Here is a 19,591-nt window from a genome sequence, read left to right on the forward strand (position 1 = left end):
ATATCGTCTGCGACACATTAACTGAAGAAAACACCATAATTTGCACCCACAGCAAAGCAAGTTTATCAAATGAGTAGAAATAGGTCTTAATCCTTAGCCCCTGTGGAGTTCAGTGGGTGCAATGATAGAAATTTCATTCCAGTTCTTGGGAACTCTTCTGGATTAGACCAGAGTTGCTTCCATGGTCGCTGTCCAGTGATCCTGGCTAGAAGTGCATACATATGAACAGGATCAGATTTGACTCTAACCTCTCTGGATGGCAATCATAGTCAAGGCTCACTCTTAGTAATATACGAACAGGCAACCCAGTGCATCTGAAGTCATACCGCAGCAACATGTCGACCTTGCATCGGGGAGGCTGGAAAATTACTGGAGAAACTGGCAAGGAGAGTGGTTAGCAGTCATGAAGCGAGAAATAATAAAGATAATAGACAACTGATCAAGATATATTTAAATTGAAAGTTATAAATGACAGTAAAGTGCAATGCAATATGGCTAGAAACACATTGCATTTAGTCACTGGACTTAAACAGTGCTCTAACACAGGAAAACAACCCAAGATACTTCACAGAAACATAACTACACAAAAGCTGGTATTGAGTCAAAAGGAGGAGATATTAGGACAGGTGACTAATAGCTGGACAAAGAGATGGGTTTTCAAAAGAGTCTTAAGGAGGAACACGAAAGAGAGAGCAAGGAAGCGAGCGAGAGGTGCAGGCGACAAATTTAAGAGCTTCGGCCCTATACATCTGAAAGCACGAATGCCAATGTTGTGGCAAAGGAAGTTTTGAACTGGATTAGAGCAGGTGCCTATACAATCATAGACTTTTATAGAACAGAAGGAGACAGTTGTGCCCATTATGCCAACACTAACTCTTACCTAAAGATTTATCCAATTAGCCTCTCTCATGCTCTTTCCCCAGTCCTGCATTATTAACACATTAGCACTCACATACATGACCGTATTCCAGTTCATGTAGACTTTGTGCTCCCTCCTTTGTTACTGAATTTCAGGTTCAACGAGAATTGATCATTACTGACTTTCAGATTCAAGTGAGAGCAAAGTTAATAGACTACAAGAGTTTGAGAAGCATCTGGTCTCTAATGTTTAGAAGACATCAAAAACTGTACAAAATAAGGACCCAACTTTTCCCAATATTCACCCCACTCATTGTCATTGATCACCCATATACTCTTCTCCTTGCATACCAATAATTTTTGGGGGAAAAAAAAATCAGGGCAGCTTTCAGGTCATTTTGATTAAAAATCCGATGATGACCACGAAACCATTGCTGATAGTTATAAAACCCATTTGGTTCACTAATGCACTTTAGGGAAGGAAATCTGCCATCCTTACCTGGTCTGGCCCACATGTGACTCCAGACCTACAGCAATATTGTTGACTCTTAAATGCCTTCTGAACAAGGGCAATTAGAAATGGGCAATAAATTCTGGCCTATCCAGTGACACCCATATCCCATGAATGAATTTTTTTAAAAATGGTCCCAGTAAATGTCTAGAGGTTCTCACCAATGGAGCTTTGGCATGGAAGAGAATATAGAGCTGGATAAATTCTTCTCGTCTCAGCCTTGCAGGTTTTCAAATGCAAACAAGTTATGATCAGATGAGGATCCTCTAGCTGCAGGTTGATAACCACACACACAATTTCAGGCAAGGCAGAGAGAGAGTGCAAGTTAGTGTAGCCTTTCTTCTTGGCTTCTTCCCCAAAACGAAGTTCAAAACAACATGTTCAATCTTAATGCTTCTCTTTCAGGTGATTTTCGGTAAATCACTAGCCTTTGCCTTTATACTAGTTTTTTCCCATCCAAAAAAATAATTGCAGTTCAAACAAGCAAAAAGCTCTTCCCCCTCAAGTACCATGCTGGTCAGGTGATTTATTGGAAAAGGCATCTTTGCTTTCAGTCCAGGGGTGAACTTATGAACTTGTAAAAAAAAATCCAAGTGTCCAAATAATGCAACGTCCCTCCAAATTTTAGAAGAAAAATCCAGTTTACGAAGATATGGTTTTCCCAACAGCTAGATATTTAGAGTGCATGACAGAAAGAACATGTTCAAACATTGCACCTGTTTCAGCTAAAAAAAATAAGTGACAGCCATTCACTGACTCAATGCTTTGACCAATCAGGGTCAAGCTGCCTGGAACACACCACTTTATTCCAATTTAAAATCTCCTTTGGGGGAAGGGAAGAGGATGTAATTTTGTCTACTTCCAATGTAGATTTGGGAGATACAAATTGGCAAGTCAAAGTCTACAGCCATCAATAGTTCAGCCACTGTATGACTAACAAAGACTCCAGTCAAATATTAATATCTAATTTCAACTTTTTTTTAGCTACAACTTATTGGATCAGAATGGCATATTAGTCAAACTTTTGCTAATGAGACTTGATTTGACCTTTCACTCCCCGCATCGCGCCTATTGCGATAGGCCCTGACTCCCCGTGACCATGAATTGCATGAAGTGGTTCTGGAAAAGTGAGTGAGTGAGTGATCTTTCATTTTAGAATACGTGCATTCTTAAACAAATCAGCAAAAAGTATACCAGAGAATTAAGGTTGTAACCAGTTTTAAAATATCTTGTTCACCACAATGATGCCTTTCATTTTAGCTTCAGACATATTTTATTATATTTTGATGACTAACTTTAAAACAAACATGGTCAATGAAGGCACAGATAAAACACACCAAAATATTTATTATTAAACAACTTGTAAACATTAAGTAAAATGGTAAATTAACACCATAATTCCAGGTTGGTTCTGTGTGGCTACAATTAGCAGGACACTTATTTCATAGTCGTTTGGTAGTATAGAACTTCAGTACTGCTGAAAGAGAGATTTTTTTGTTGAAGCTTTTGATCTTGCGATCAGGACAATTCACAAGAAAATACAATGTCAGGGCAAACAACATATTTATATTGTACAAGAAGAGAGTGCTGATTGGTTGAGGCATTGCTATGGAGAATGCACCAATTGATGGTGACTGACAGTCATCTGCCAAGCATTGTTTGAAATTTAAACCAGGCAGCTTGAACCTGATTGGTCAAAGCGTTGAGTCAATGAATGGCTGTCACTTATTTTGTTTAGCTGAAACAGGTGCAATGTGTGAACATGTTCTTTCTGTCTGCAAAGAACAGGGCCCGTGTATTAATATATGTAGCTTCCAGTTCACTTAAATGCACCATACTGTGAGCCCGACTGACAATTTTATGTTGGTTGGCAAAACTCAAAACAGTGATTCCACGATTGGACCAGATCCTGAGTGTGCTAAGAATTATGCTGACAATCAATTTAAGATCGCCAGTCTGGCTCACAGTGTGGCACATTTAAGTGTACTGAAAGCTACATGTATTAATACACGAGCCCTGTTCTTTGCAGACAGAAAGAACATGTACATACATTGTACCTGTTTCAGCTAAACAAAATAAATTACAGCCATTCGCTGGCTCATTCCCCTGGGCAATGTCTTGACCAGAGTCAAGCTGCCTGGTTTAAATTTCAAACAATGCTTTACAGTTAACTGTCAGTCACCATCAACTGATGCATTCTCCACAGCACCACCTCAACCAGAGTCCACTTGCCAACGAATCAGCGCTCTCTTCTCATACATTATAAATATGTTGTTTCCCTGGACATTGGCATTGTCCTAATGAGTGCAAGATGAAAAGCTTTCGCAAAAAATATCTCTTTGCAACAATAATCTATTTCGTATGTTGGCAGCACATTCAGGCATCTGCCAAAGCTTGCATCTGCTGTATGTACAATAATCGGCAAAATTAGCTATGGTGGACACACCTATTTCCCCCACGCACCCCCCCCCCCCACCCACCCCATGTAATGCCGACGCCCTGTCCATCACAGGCTTCAGCCACCTGTTAAACCAAATTGTTTCTTTTTAATTGTACAAAAAGTAAAGTGAGATATTTAAAATGGTAACTTGATTTATAACAGGCCAAACTCACTTCCAAACAGACGTCTATTCTCCAAGTGCTCGCTAACACTTTGCACAGATCGAATGTAAAGACTCTTTGGGAGATATTTGGCCTTCATAGACAAACAAGCTGAAAGTGTCACTCCTTTCGTTGCATTAGAAATCTTGGCTAGGTATCAAATTATTGCCAACTGTAATCTTTTAAACCTTTCTGACACATGTATCTTCTCACCCCTGCTTAATTAGTAAATTGCAATTTACTGAACAATTTTTAACAGGGGATTAAAGGGTCCAAAGATAAGCAAGGCTACATTATTCTTACTGGTTTATGCAGAATGTATTTAAATATATGCTTTTTCAATTCAGCAAAATAACATGCATTAATCTAGCACCTTTAAAAGGTATAAAAGTATCTCAAGTATATTCTTGCTCTTCCTGATATATATTAATGATCTAGATGTTGGTACACAGGGCACAATTTCTAAATATGTGGATGATACTAAGCTTGGAAGAACTGTGAACTGCAAGGAGGATAGAGTGAAACTTTAAAAGGACATGGACAAGTTGGTGGAATGGCCAGATGGAATTTAATGCAGAGAAGCGTGAAGTAATTGGTTTTGATTGGAAGTACACGAAGAGGCCACATAAAGTAAAGGGTACAATTCTAAAGCAGATGCAGGATAAGAGGGACCTGGGTGTATATATGCAGAAATCGTTGGAAGTGGCAGACACGTTGAGAGAGCAGTTAATAAAATGTATAGTGCCCTAGGCTTTGTTATAGGGTATAAGGGGGTTATGTTAAACTTGTATAAAATATTGGTTCATCCTCAGCTGGAGTATTGCATCCAGTTCTTGGAGCCACAATTTAAGATGTGAAGGCATTTGAGAGAGTGCAGAAAAAGATTCAGCAGAATGGTTCCAGAATGAGGAGCTTAAATTACATAGATAGATTGGAGAAGTTTGGACTTTTTTTACTTTGAAGAGAAGGTCAAGAGGAGATTTGATAGAGACATTCAAAATCATGAGGGATCTGGACAGGGTAGATAAGGAGAAACCGTTCCCACTTGTGGAAGGATCAAGAATGAAAGGGCATAAATTTAAGGTAATTGGCAAAAGAAACAATGTAGACACAAGGAAAAACTTTTTCATGTTGCAAGTGGTTAAGATCTGGAATGTGCTACCCGACTGTGTGGTGGAGGCAGGTTCAATTCAGACATTCAAGAGGGAATTGGATTATTCTCTGAAAAGGATGAACATGCAGGATTATGGGGAGAAGGCGGGGTGAATTTCTCATTCCGAGAGCTGAAATAGACACAATGAGCCAAATGGCCTCCTTCTATGATTCTCTACTATTTCCATCCATTGCGTTTCCTCCAAGTTATGATCAACATGGAGGAGCGCTGAAGTAATCAGCTGAGGAAAGGTGGTAGACAGTATTCAGCAGGTTTCCTCGCTGGTGTGTGACCTGAAGCCATGAGACTTCAGAGGATCTAAGGGTAGTGCCAGGATCATTCAAACCTGACTGCATGTACACTTCTGGATGGTCTGTCCTGTCATTAGGGGAGGACATTTCTTGGGATGGTCTTGGAGGAGTCTGGGACATTAGTTGAAAGATGTGAAACAGCTCTCCAAAATTTAGCACCAGTCTCCAAATGTTATTGAAGAGGACTTTGTGTCACCATATGGGCAGTGTGTGTTTTTGTTGTGTTCTAATTCAAATGCCCAGGGCACAGTTGGGTAGCCCAATGTTATTCCCTATTCTTTGTAGTGGTTTGATGGAACTGAGGGGGCAATTAAGAATCAATAACAACTGGATTCGCATATAGGCCAGTCTGGTTAAGGATGGCAAGTTTTCTTCCACAATGGACATTCGTTGGATTGTTACAATCCAATAGCTGCAAGGTCACTTTTACTGTGGTCTTTATTCCAGATTGAGTTAAAGAGAATTAAATTTTCAATTTGTCATAGTGGGATTTGTACTCTCATTCATTGGATTATTAGTCCAGGCCTCTAGATTACTTGCCTATAACATAACCCCTAAACTACCGTACTCTCAATTTAAGGAGAGCAACCAGTTACATGTTATAAATATTCCTATGATTGTAGAACAGCATATTTTTACTTAATCGGTGAGCAAAGCCTCAGGAAATCTCTCGCTATATATAGATAAAAGTGAATAAGATGAGTTCTAGAGCTGTTCTCTTCCTGTTTAGGGAAGAAATGCTGCACTTCCTCTTTAAAAATGCATTTAAAATGATGGATATTTCTCTGTTGTACATAACAAAATCCAATATCATAATTGTTTTAATGAATTATCAGCTACAACTTGATTAATGCAATTGGCTCCGAGATACATTGTCTGTTTGATGGTTTATCTAATAACAGTCTACATTTAAACTCATTTCCTTTCTTCATCACCTGATATGTAGACACAGATTTATAAAGCACACAAACAATCCATTGTGGCAGTAAATTGTGACAGATGTAAATTTTTAGGCAACACCCGAATACTTCAAGTACAGCAAAATCTGACTATAAATTCTCAGGAGTCCTAACAGACTTTTTGAAGAGTCAAATGAAACCTTTCAAGGATCAACACTGCTGACAGATGGTGTGCAGTTTTTCCTTAAGTGAATTTGTTCAGGTCTGTAGCAGTCTCCACAACTTGTTCCATCACCTTGCTAAAATAAATTTGTGGAATCCATGGGCTTGCATTTTTCTTTCTCAGTCAACCACTTAAACTAACCAGGAATAAACCAAATGAAAACAACTGTATTTGACGATGTTAGTTTTTATATATTGTAAATAGATTCTCAAAAAAAAATGTTTTTAATTGTTAGTAATTTAAATTCCTGTTCAAAGGTCAATATTGTCTTCCACTGGTCTTTGACTTTAACATTTGAGTTATCTTTCTAAACATAGAAAATAGGAGCAGGAGTAGCTCATTCAGCACGTCGAGCCTGCTCCACCATTCAATATGATCATGGTTGATCCTCTATCTCAAAGCCAAACTCCTACACTCTTGACACTACTTTAGAGTCAAGGAATCTATTTCCTACTTAAATATATTCAGTGACTTGGCCTCCACAACCTTCTGTGGTAGAGTATTCCATAGGTTCACCACCCTCTTGAGTGAAGAAGTTTCTCCTCATCTCAGTCATAAATGGTCTACCCCGTATCCAGAGACTGTGATCCCTTGTTCTAGACCACCCCCCCCACTGCCACCACCAGCCTGTAGAAATATCCTCCCTGCATCCAGTCTGTCCATACGTGTCAGAATTTTATATGTTTCAATGAGATCTCATTCTTCCAAACTCCAGTGAATATAGGCCAAGTCAGCACAATCTCTCCTGCCATCCCAGGAATCAGTCTGGTGAGCCTTTGCTGCACTCTCTCCATGGCAAGTATATCCTTTTTTAGGTAAGGAGACCAAAACTGCAAACAAGTGTGGCCTCAACAAGGCCCTGTACAGCTGGAATAAGATATCATTGCAAGAGGACTTGAGTATAGGAGCAAGGAAGGCCAACATACCATTTGCCTTCTTAAATGCCTGCTGCACCTGCACGCTTGCTTTCAGTGATTGGAGTACAAGGACACCCAGGTCCCTTTGTACATCAACATTTCCCACTCTATCACCATGTAAATAATACTCTGCCATTCTGTTTTTCCTACCAAAGTGGATAACTTCACACTTATCCATGTTATACTGCATCTGCCATGTACTTGCCCATTCACTCAACTTGTCTAAATCATCTGGAAGTCTCTTAACACCCTCATTGCTCACATTTCCACCAAGTTGTGTCGTCAGCAAACTTGGAAATAATACATTTGGTTCCCTTATCCAAATCATTGATATATATTGTGAATAGCTGGCCCAAGCACTGAGCCCTGCAATACCCCATTATCACCGCCTGCCATTCTAAAAAAGACCCATTTATTCCTACTCTGTTTCCTGTCTGTTAACCAATTCTCAATCCTTGCCAATATATTACTCCCAATCCTACATGCTTTAACTTTACACACTAACCTTTTATGTGGGACTTTATCAAAAATTTTCCTGCTGTATTTTTGTGCTAGAAAAGAATGTGTATAACTGTTGCAACACATACATTCTATTCGTTCCTTAAATATTAGCTATTGTCTATCTACCCTCATGCCATTTAATGAAGTTCCCCAAAATACCTTAGCCAACTCTCCCCTCATACCTTCATTGTTTCCTTTGTTAAGATTTAGGACCCTAGTTTCAGATCGGACTACTTCATTTTCCATCCTAATGAAGAATTCTATCATATTATGGTCACTGTTCCCTAAAGGACCCCCCCACAACAAGATTATTAATTGAACCCTTCTCATTGCACAATACCAAATCCAGGATAGCCTGTTCCTTGACAGACTGGTCTAAAGAAACATCTTGTACACACTCCAGGAATTTATCCTCCACAGCTAATTTGGTTTGCCTAGCCTATATATAGATTAAAGTCACCCATGATTATTGTAGCACCCTGGTTATGTGCATCTCTAACTTCCTGTTTAATGCAATCCCCTACCTTATCACTACTGTTTGGAGGCCTATAGACAACTCCCACTCATGTTTTCTGCCCCTTGTTGCTTCTTAGCTCCACCCAAACTGATTCTACATCTAGATTTTCTGAGCCAATGTCCTCTCTCATTATTGCAATAATTTCATCCTTAACTAACAATGCTACACCACCTCCTTTTTCTTTTTGCCTGTCCTTCCTAAATATCGAATACTCTTGGATATTCAGTTCCCAGCCTTGGTCACCCTGCAGCCATGTCTCCGCAATCGCAATCATATCATACCCGTTTACATCTATTTGCGCTTTTAATTTGTCTATCTTATCGCATATGCTCTGTGCATTCAGACATAGTGCCTTTAGAATTGTCTTTTCAACATTTTATATATTTTTGTACTATGGCCCTTTTTGATGCTAGCCCTTGTTTCCTCTGCCTTCTACTTTGCTCTCTACTTTTCTGTCTTTCATTCTTATCTTTGTTTCCCTCTCATGTCTCCCCACCCCAGTTCTCATCCCCTCGATAATCTAGTTTAAACCCTCCCCCACTGTATTAGTGAATACCCTAAGAGTTTACCGGTCCCGGTCATGCTGGGGTGCAGCCCGTCCAGCTTGTACAGGTCCCATCTTCCCCAGGATCGGTCCCAATGCCTCAGGAATCTAAATTTCTCCCTCCTATGCCTTCTCACCAGCCACACATAGATTTGGTCTATTCTCCTATTTCTGATCTCACTAGCACGTGACACGGGGAGTAATCCTGAGATTACTACCTTTGAGGTCCTGCTTTTTATACTTATTTTCTAGTTCCCTATATTCTGCTTTCACGACCATGTCCCTCTTTTTGCCAATGTTGTTGATACCAATATGGACTACAATCTCTGGCTGTACGCCCTCCCTCCTTTAGAATGTCCTGCAGCTGCTCAGTGACATCCTTGCCCGTCACCAGGGAGGCAACATACCATCCTGGTCACATCTGCAGCTGCAGATATGTCTTATCTGTTCCCCTTACAAAAGAATCTCCTATCACTATTGCTCTCCCACTCTTTCTTCCCCACCCCCCCATCCCTCATGCAGCTGAGCCACTCTTGCTGCATTCCCCTGAGAAACCATCTGCCCCAGCAGCATCCAAAACGGAAAATCTGTCAGAGAGGGAGATAGACCCAGGGGACACCTGCACTACCTGCCTAGTGCTTTTACTCTGTCTGGTCGTCACCCATTCCTTTTCTGCCTGTGCACTCTTTACCTGCGGTGTGACCACCTCTCTGTATGCGCTATCAACAAAAATCTCATCCTTGTGGATGTTCCACAGTGACTCCAGGTGCAGTTCCAGCTCTAAAACATGGATTTCAAGTAGCTGCAACTGGAGACACTTCCGGCACACGTGGTCACCCTGGACACTGGAAGTGTCCCCGACTCCCACATTGCACAAGAGGTGCATTCCACTTGGCTGAGCAGCCCTGCTTTGCCTTAGCCTTAAATTATTCCCTTTACTTTTATTTCTCTAGTTTAGAAAATATTAAGGACAGAAGAAAAAATGCTTACCAGGTCCTACTTACCAAGGCCGCCACTCTTCTTACTGAGGAAAGGTAGAAAATTAAATGATCACCTCCTTCCCTCTTCAGGGAACTCCCTCTCTCACCAAACTCCAACTGAAGCACTTCAATGCAGCCTAAAGCAGCACTCCAGTGCAACCAAAAGCAGCACTGTAGTTGGCTTGCTTTTATGCTGCCTGAATCTAGCTTCTGAAAAGCTGTTTAAGCCAGTTAGCTAATTTACTAGCTGCAGCTGCCCCTTTTAAAGCTGGACTAAAACTTATCTTTTCCCAAACCAAAGAGCAACTTTTAGTTAGTTGCTAAATTAAAGAAAGATTAAACTTTAGATAGAAATTAACTCTTTAAAGTTCCTCTCTCACCAAACTCCAACTGAAGCACTATAATGCAGCCCAAAGCAGCACTCCAATGCTAAGTGTGTTTAAGCTGTGATTACCACTTTGCAACATTAAAGTTGCAGTACAAATCCAGAGTCAAGACCTGAATGGACACTGGAGCAGTCTCACACAACTCTTGTTTGATTGCAGTGCAGTGTTTATATGGATTTATAAAGTGTTCAGGGAAACCCGAGTAAATGAATAATAGTTCCAAGCAGGAAGTTAAGAGTTGCAGCCTGGCTGAAACCAATACTACAATGTGAGATCATCAATCCCACCAAACGAAACAGGCTTAGGTGACTTTGTCATTACGTTGTGTTCACTTGTTTGAAATTCGATGCGAAATAGTAAACACTTTTCCACCAATCATTAGATAACTCATTTAGATCAACGGCACTTTTTGGATTGATGTAGGAATTGCATCTGCCATAAACATTTTGTATACTTCGTAATATGATAGTCAACAATGTGAAGGTCTAACTATACAGGAAATAGTTTCTCAATAGAATATTTTAACCACTTGTGGACTGATTCTTTATTGAATCAAGTACTGTCCCGTTGATTCCTCATATCTCACTGCTTCTCAGGCTTATTTACAAGTAATATAGTTGACTGACTAGAAGTCTTATCTTGAATATAATGGTCTGACACTATTACATTTAACTCCTCATGGTGGAGACAGGAAAATGATTTGGGTACCCCACATAACCTTTGGGGTAATGGCTAGTCCCATGACACACACCTCACTCATAGCTGTGTAGGTTTGGTTCATGGGCAACTACCACAGCATATGGAAACAATTAGTCTTCCCCAGAGACAAGAGAGAAGTGGTGGTAGAAAGGCTGAACCATAACAAGAAACAGTCCTGCTCACTCAGTGGGCTTGCCATTCTAAACCTAATCCTTAGAGATAAGCATCCAGTCTTTCACATAGCGGTCTCCCTGCTCCTACTTAAACCAGTTTATCTGATAATAAAGGGCAGCATCCAACATGGCAAGTTCAGAATCATGTCTCACATTTCATTTGACCATCAACTTCCCACAACAGATGAAACAGCCTATTGAATGTGCATTGCCTGCAAAACAATTTCAATTATATTAAGGCAGCACAGAAATTTAAGCAGTGGGGCTCAAATTAGAACAAAGGTAATTAAATTTTATTAAATGAATAATTCATTAATCAAGATTCTAATTCACTCTGACAAGCCTATAAGTTTAATCGGGGCTTATAAAAACTCATAGTATGAATTTACTTGGAGAATTTGCCAAGACTCAGCTGTATGAAATCTAACTGTAAAATGTGCTGCTTACAGAAAAGATCATGTACATAACAGAATGTCTGTAACACAATACAAAATCTCAGTAGATCTTTTCTAATTCATCAAATCAAGCTGAGAATGAGACTAAATACTTTAGAATGCTGTTAATGAGGACACATTAGAGCACCTGGGTACTTCCACACATGGAGGCTGCAGTTGACAACAGAATCTGGAAATTTGAATGCACTCATTTCTGCGTCAGGTCCAGAGAGTGAGCAAACAGCTTACAATGCAGATGCAGCTGGAAAAAAAAAGAATGGGACCTACATTTTTTGAATGTGGGGTCAGGAGGACCACTCCTTCTCTGCCCTACATTCATGTCAGTATATTTTCAAATGTTTCCTTGTTGATTGCGGCCTAACAAGTGATCCCTTTAAAGGGATGACCATTAGATCAAGTATTGTCTTAGTTTCTCTGAGTGCCATTGACGTCATCTGCCTCAGGGCAAACCACCTTCCTGCAAAGGGGACCTCAAAAGGGGCAGTGGGCCTCTTACTTCTATATCCTTTAAGTGTGGCCACTAATTTTTTAGCCTTCACCAATATGGCAATAAGCCCATTTCCAGCTAGTAATGAGTGTGCACTGCCTACAAACTGGAGACTTGAGGTCATTTGGTGCTCAAAAAGCAGGAGCTCTGCCACAAAATTTCTAGGCCAGTACTTTTGGTGGAATATGGAACAAAGGTGCTGATATCATCTCATGCACAATGTACATATAAATTGTAACTTTGTGAATCTGACTGAGGCAATTGGGATTCCATTGCAAAAGTCATAATACTTCTTTGACATATTCACTGAAATGCACTTAAGAAGTTATGCACGTACTCAAAAGCCTGTTTATTTTACAAAAAATGAACAAATAACATTCAACACCACAATAGCTAACTATTTCAGGCTACATTGTGGTTAGCATTTTGCTCTACTGTCTGAAAGCAAAACCTATACTTTACTGTGATTGTGACACCTTCAGATAATTTAAACGTAATCAAGTTCATTAAAGTATTGTTGTCTTCATGTAGCGTTTTTTGGCTCATTCAACAATACGATTTGCCAGTTTAAATGAATTATTTTTTCTCAAGACCTAGAATTATCCAAACTTGTACTGTAGCCATATAAGTTGACCTGATAGTGTTCTTAAAGACTCCCTTCTATCAGCCAATTGCAGCTTTGCAAGGGTGGAAGGAGAAAAGAAGCTCTGGCACACACACCTCGCCTATCCGGAGGCTGAGATTCATTAGGAGATAATAACAGTGGGTACTACAGCATGGATATATGGAAGCTAAAAATGCTTTTAATACAATGGGCTGTTCTAACTTGTGCATCTAGTTACACCACACCTAGAATACTGTGAACAGTTTTGGTCCCCTTATCTAAGGAAAGATATATTGGCATTGGAGGCAGTCCAGAGAAGATTCACTAGGTTGATCCTAGGTATGGGGAGATTTTCTTGAGGGGAGGTTGAGTCAGTTGAGCCTGTACTCATTGGATTTTAGAAGGATGAGAGGTGACCTTATTGAAACATATAAGATTCTTAGGGGGCTTGACAGGGTAGATGCTGAGAGGTTGTTTCCGCTTGTGAGAGAGTCTAGGACCAGAGGGCATAATCTCAGAGTAAGGGGTCGCCCATTTAAGACAGAGATGTCGAGGAATTTCTTCTCTCAGAGGGTAGTGAATCTGTGGAATTCTTTACCGCAAAGGGCTGTAGAGGCTGGGTCGTTAAGTATATTCAAGGTTGAGATAGACAGGTTTTTAATCAGTAAGGGAATCAAGGGTTATGGGGAAAAGGCAGGAAAGCGGAATTGAGGATTATCAGATCAGCCATGATCTCATTGAATAGTGGAGCAGACTCAATGGGCCAAATGGGCTACTTCTACTCCTACGACTTACGGTCTTATGTAAGAGATGATTCCAATATGTGCTATATGGTTCAAAACAGAACTCTCCATACTTGCAAACAGTTTGAAAAGAAAAATATATGCAGGTACGGTGCTCCATATCATGTTGTTAAGAAATGTCAAATGCTTCATAGTGAATTGCTTTGATCTAAAGTTGTCATACAAGTTAATGAGGCAGCCAATTTGCAGGCAGCTAGATCTCACAAATAGCAACTGGGTACATTACAGGCAACACTGGAGGGTCAAAAATTGGCCAGGGCACCATGGGGGAATCTTCAACTAATCCTGAAGAACAGTACCTTTGATAATGGAGCTCTTCCTCAATGCTGAACTGGAGTATCACCCTATTTCCATGTCTTGAAGTTCTGAACGGGGACTTGAACCATCAAGCTTCTAACTCAGCAACAAGAACACTACCTACCCTGGGCCAAGCTGCTATCATCAATGCAATAACAGAATAAATGATGTAGTATCTGGAGAGTTCTCTAAGGTCTGTAAGATACTAAAATTTTTAATTGAGGTCTTGTTTTGGTAGTTCATGTAGAAGCAAAAGATCCCATAGAACCATTTGAAATTATGGGTGTTCGTTGAGTCCCACCAACATCTGAAGCATTTATAATCATATTCAACCAGAAGTGTCAAGTGGATGATTCACCTCAGCCTTCTCCTTAAGTCCCCAGTCTAACAGGTAACAATCTTCAGCTAATTCAATTCACTCCACGTGATAATCCAGAAATGGCTGGAGGCACTGGATATAGCAAAGGCTATGGGCCCTGACAACATCCCAGCTGTAGTAATGAAGGCATTTGCTCAAGAAATAGCCACATCCCTAGACAACATGTTCCAGTACAGCTACTGCACTGGCATCTACCCGACATTGTGGAAAATTGCCCAGATATTTCCTATCCAGAAAAAGGAGGACAAATCTAATTCAGCCTAATACCACTCCACCAGTCTACTATAAATTATCAGTGAAGTAATGGAAGGTACCATTGACAGAGCAATCAAGAAACATTTACTCAGCAATAGTCTGCTTAACGATGCTCAGTTTGGGTTCTGCCAGATCCATTCAGCTCCAGACCTCATTACAACCTTTGTCCAAATGGACAAAAGAGCTGAATTCCATGGGTGAGGTGAGAGTGACTGTGTGTTTGACATCAAGATAGTATTTGACTGAGTGCGGCATCAAGGAGCCCCAGCAAGATTGAAGTCAATGGAAATCAGGGAGAAAGCTCTCCAATGGTTGGAGTCATACCTAGCACAATGGAAGATGATTGTGGTCATTGGAGGCCAATCTTCTCTGCCCCAGGCCATTGTTGCAGGAGCTCCTTGGGGTAGTGCCCTCAGCCTAACCATGTTCATCTCCTTCACCAATGACCTTCCCTCCATCATAAGGTCAGAAGTGGGGTGTCCTCTGATGGCTGCACAATGTTCAGTACAATTCAGAACTCCTCAGATACTGAAGCAGCCCGTGCTCATATGCAACCTTCAGGCTTGGAATGATAAATGGCAAGTAACATTCATATCACACAAGTGCCAGGCAACAGCCATCTCCACCAAGAAATGGTCTAACCATTTCCCCTTGAAGTGTAATGGCATTACCATTGCTGAATCCACCCCATCAACATCCTGGGGATTACGATTGGGTAGAATGTGAATTGGGCCAACCATGTAAATACTATGTTTATAAGGGCAGGTCAGAGACTGGGAATTCTGCAATGAGTAACTCACCTCCTTAGTCCTCAAAGCCTGTCCACATTCTACAAGTCACGAACGCGATGAAATACTCTCCACTTGCCTGGTTGAATGCAGCACCAACAATGATCAAAAAGCTTGACACCATCCAGGACAAAGCAGCCTACTTGACTGGCACCCCAATCATCACATTAAGCATTCACTCCTTCCACCATCAGCACACAGTGGCAGCAGTGCATATCATCTACAAGTTGCACCACAGCAACTAACCAAGGCTCCTTCAACAGCACCCTCTAAACCCACAAACTCCACCACCTAGAAGAATAAGGGCAGAAAATGCATAGAAAAACCACCATCTGCAAGTTCTCCTCCAAGCCACATAACATCCTGACTTGGAGCTATAATCACTATTCCTTCACTGTCTCTGAATCAAAATCCTGGAACTCCCTTCCCAACAGCACTGTGGGCATACCTACACCACATGGACTGCAGTGGTTCAAGAAGGCTTCTCAAGTGCAATTAGGATGGGCAACAAATGACAGAGTGTGTGTCGCTGGAAAAGCTAAGAATGAATAAACAAAAAAAGTATCCCACAGTCAAATCACCATGACCAAATTAACCAGTCATTCAACTTAGCTTCTGTTCGGGAGATCTAGCCGTGTACAAAATGCCTGCCATTTTTGCCACACACAAAAAGCTTCAGGACTTGTTAATTGTGAAGCATATTGGGACCTCTTGATAACATAATAAGAACCATGATCCGACTCTGAGGAAGCTGAACCAAAACTTAGCGGCACTTTTTTCAAAAAAACAAGATTTTGTCATACATTAAAATGCACCTCATAATAGAGGATTAATCCGTAACCAGGTAAGAATGCTATGATGGGAAAAGTACAAAATAGAGAGGAGCAAACTCCATTGACAACTTCGGTGTGCAGATCTGACATTATTAGCAGAATGAAAACGGATTATTATTCTGTCCCAGCCCCTCCATTAAAGCAGTAATTCTGCAGCTCCACAAGTTTGTAAACTCTGGGTGGTAGGCATAAAAATTTTACATGAAAACAGCACAAAGCATTCATCAAGGTGCTTTCCATAATCACTGTGTCAGCTTCACTGCATCACATTTTTGCAGAGAAACACAATGGCAGGCCGTGCCAGTAAGGCTGTAGGTACTGCTACGAGAATAATGACCTAATGATTCTGAACATTGCAGACAACCAGGAAATTTAATCCACTGCTATTGCATTGTACACTTCATTAAAAGTAAACATAATAGTGTATATTTAATCATTTATAATATACGGTGGGGCATGGGCAAACAGAGATAAGTCTCATATCCCTGCAAAAAAAGATGACCCCCATTTATGCAAACCAAACAATCTGCAACATGTACATATAATTCTCTGATGTACATTAGCTCTGAACAAAAGTGCTGCTGGATTTAATACAATCTGAGCTTGCTGTGATTAACTGTAAAGATATTCCCAGAAGCACTTTCTAAGTAAGCAGGATCTGAACTGCACAAACAATACAAGAGGCAAGTAGTAGTAAATGTAATTCTGTCAAATTTAAATGCATAAGTTTTTTTTCCCTTGAAGCGGAATATGCTCCATATAAACCCTTTCAACCTTTTTGCATTTATATAACTCATTGCACATCTAATTTATTCTCTATATTAAAAGCAAGTCCAGTCACTTCTGTCCTTAGAAAAGAGCTTGCAGTTTGTGCATAGCAAGATCCAACAAGCAGCAAATAAAATGAATAGTAAATCAATTTTGAGGCTCGTGGCCAAAGGAAGAATGCTGACTCATGCAACAAACTGCTCTTCTTTGAATAGTTCCAATAGATCTTGGCACTTCCTATTGAACAAGCAGGCCTCATCTGAAGCACTGCACCTCCAACAACGCAGCACTCTCTCAGTACCGCACTGAAGTGTCAGTCTAAATAATGAACTCAAGTCTGGGAGGAGAATTTGTATGCATAACCTTGTGACTCTGGATGCAGCAGTACTCCCCGCTGAGCTTCACATCCAAACATGCAGCTTAAATGCATAAAAAGTCACTGTAATTATATTCATCCTCCCTTTATAAATACGATTCGTTTTTCTAATCCTAACACATGGAGGTGCAAACTTCATAGCTGTGTTCCACTAAAAAAAGTCTAAATATCATTCAGGCTTTATTGTACATTTTGATGTCTGCATCATTATTAACAAATTACATTCTGCTTTTACTACTTGGCCCCCCAACCCTTGCAAACAGCCGCCAGTCATATTTGCTGTTCACCCTCCTGGAGTTATTGTCACTGTGTAAAGATGCCGTTTTGCTTTATACGTTAATATAAAATTATTACAAGGTATGTCCCAGTGTATGAAGCGCTATTTCTCACACGCTCCCTACGAGTCCTTTAGTTGCCATTTTCCTACTAACAATGTAACTATGTAGACAGCACGTCAGAGCAAAGCAGACGCTGCTCCCTGCTGCTTACTAGGGCTATTTTTTTTAAAAATACATTCGGCATAATTAACGAAAACCAGAATTTTTCAAGTAACAAGAGGATTAATTGTCGTTCACCTGGTATTGTAATTTTAGGATGCTAGCTCCTATATGCAGTTGTCTCTGAAACAATCTACCGGGGAGGAGCAGCTTAACAGGAATACTTTAATAGGTGGAGATTTCTTTGTTTTTCCCCCATCCTGAGAATCTGGCTACGCTTCAAAGAGCCTGTCGTTTCTGCCGGTACCACTGAATGTTATAACCTAACAGTCACACCCATCGTAACACTGCATAGAGTTGGGGAGCGGGGAGAAAAGTCCCACAAATGATACGAACCACAGTAGGAAAGTGCTAAACAAGTCATTTTGCAGCGGTCACAATCCGAGCCCACCTCTGATCACCCAGACCCCGTGATTACACCGTTTGGCTCTTTCTGGCTGCTGCAGCCGAGGGAATGCCTTCATTCTGCTGGTTATGTGGACGATTGAACGAACAGGCGGAGATCGCAATCGTTTACTTTATCCAAAACCAGGTTTAAGGATTGTTGGAGAGGGACCATGCCGATTATTTTGCGCTGTAAGTTACCCGAAGTCTTTGTAATTGACAAATGAGCGACAACGCCAGACCCACGTCTTTTCCATCTTTAAATAAAAACACACAATTCCTGCTCACTATCAGTCAATATTTGTACACCCATAAGGCAATTTAATAGCCATATATTGGGTACATTGAAAATAGAACCATCCCCAGAATTGTCTCTTAAAGGAAGGACATTCACAGAGCTGGCTGAGATTGCTCCTGGTAATTGACACAATGAGTAGAATATGCAGTTTCACCCAGTACCTGTGGCGTCAGGAGCTTGGCAGGTTTGCAGTACGGGCGATGTTCATGAGGAACACGTTGTGATTGAGGAGTCACCACTACCCCTGCGTTGACAGCTCCAGTAACGTGTGGTGCTGCTGGTGGGACTGAAAAGCGGAATGCGAGCTCTCAGGCAGACTGCGCGATTCGTTTGCCCCACACACCACACTCGCCCGCCTCCAGCCCGGCCCAATGAGATCGCGTCGCCTCCAGCTTTAATCCCACAATTCTTTCTCGGCAATGCAACAAATTCCTTACTGCAGGAGAGAGAGAGAGAAATGCTGCAATTGCTATTGACTTCCGCCACGTGATGAACCGCTGCAAAGTTAATGTTTTGTAATGTCGTTGAAGAGCTCCCAGCAATATGAAGAGGTTCTGAAATTATATATTACTCATCAAACAGATGTCGTGAACGTTTAGCAAGAGGCTGCAGACACAATGAACCTTTCATGCATAACATAAACATTAAGAATGGGACCCTTTATGATCTTAAATTGTCTTAATCACAAGTTACTGTTTATCAACAAAACTACAGTGTACATATTCTGATGAATAGCTTGAGATGAGGAGCACTTTAAAATGGCATTGACGTGTGAAGCAATTTATTGGTGAACATGATGTGTAGCAGAGATTTTTGTAGCATATTGATTAAAATATAGTTATACTACAAAAATAACCTGAGGCGAAAAGATCCTTGAGTTCTGTTACACTTGCATACATATAAGATGGATAAAGTCTTTGAATATTTTAAGGCCGAGCTAGATAGCGTTTGATTAACAAGGGGGTGAAAGGTTATCAGGGGTAGGCAGGAATGTGGGGTTCAGGTTATCTTCAGATCAACCATGATCTTAATAGCAGAGCAGGCTCGAGAGATCAAGTAGCCTACCCCTGCTCCTAATTCATACGTTTTTATAA

General features: G+C 40.7%; 1 protein-coding gene across 10 annotated transcripts in view; it reads right to left on the reverse strand.

Moving 5' to 3' along the window:
- Positions 1 to 18,856, reverse strand: part of LOC121286861 (band 4.1-like protein 1) — a 278,934-nt gene extending 260,078 nt beyond the window's left edge. For 3 of the 10 annotated variants that reach the window (XM_041204020.1, XM_041204014.1, XM_041204016.1), the window contains exon 1: positions 18,659 to 18,847. The gene's annotated coding sequence lies outside the window, so the exon portion shown is untranslated. Of the gene's footprint in view, positions 1 to 18,658 lie in introns of all 10 variants that reach the window. The other 7 variants (XM_041204019.1, XM_041204023.1, XM_041204025.1 and 4 more) reach the window with 6 other exon arrangements.
- Positions 18,857 to 19,591: the final 735 nt, after the last annotated feature.

Source organism: Carcharodon carcharias, chromosome 14 (genome assembly GCF_017639515.1).
Source record: "Carcharodon carcharias isolate sCarCar2 chromosome 14, sCarCar2.pri, whole genome shotgun sequence".
Lineage (NCBI taxonomy): Eukaryota > Metazoa > Chordata > Chondrichthyes > Lamniformes > Lamnidae > Carcharodon > Carcharodon carcharias.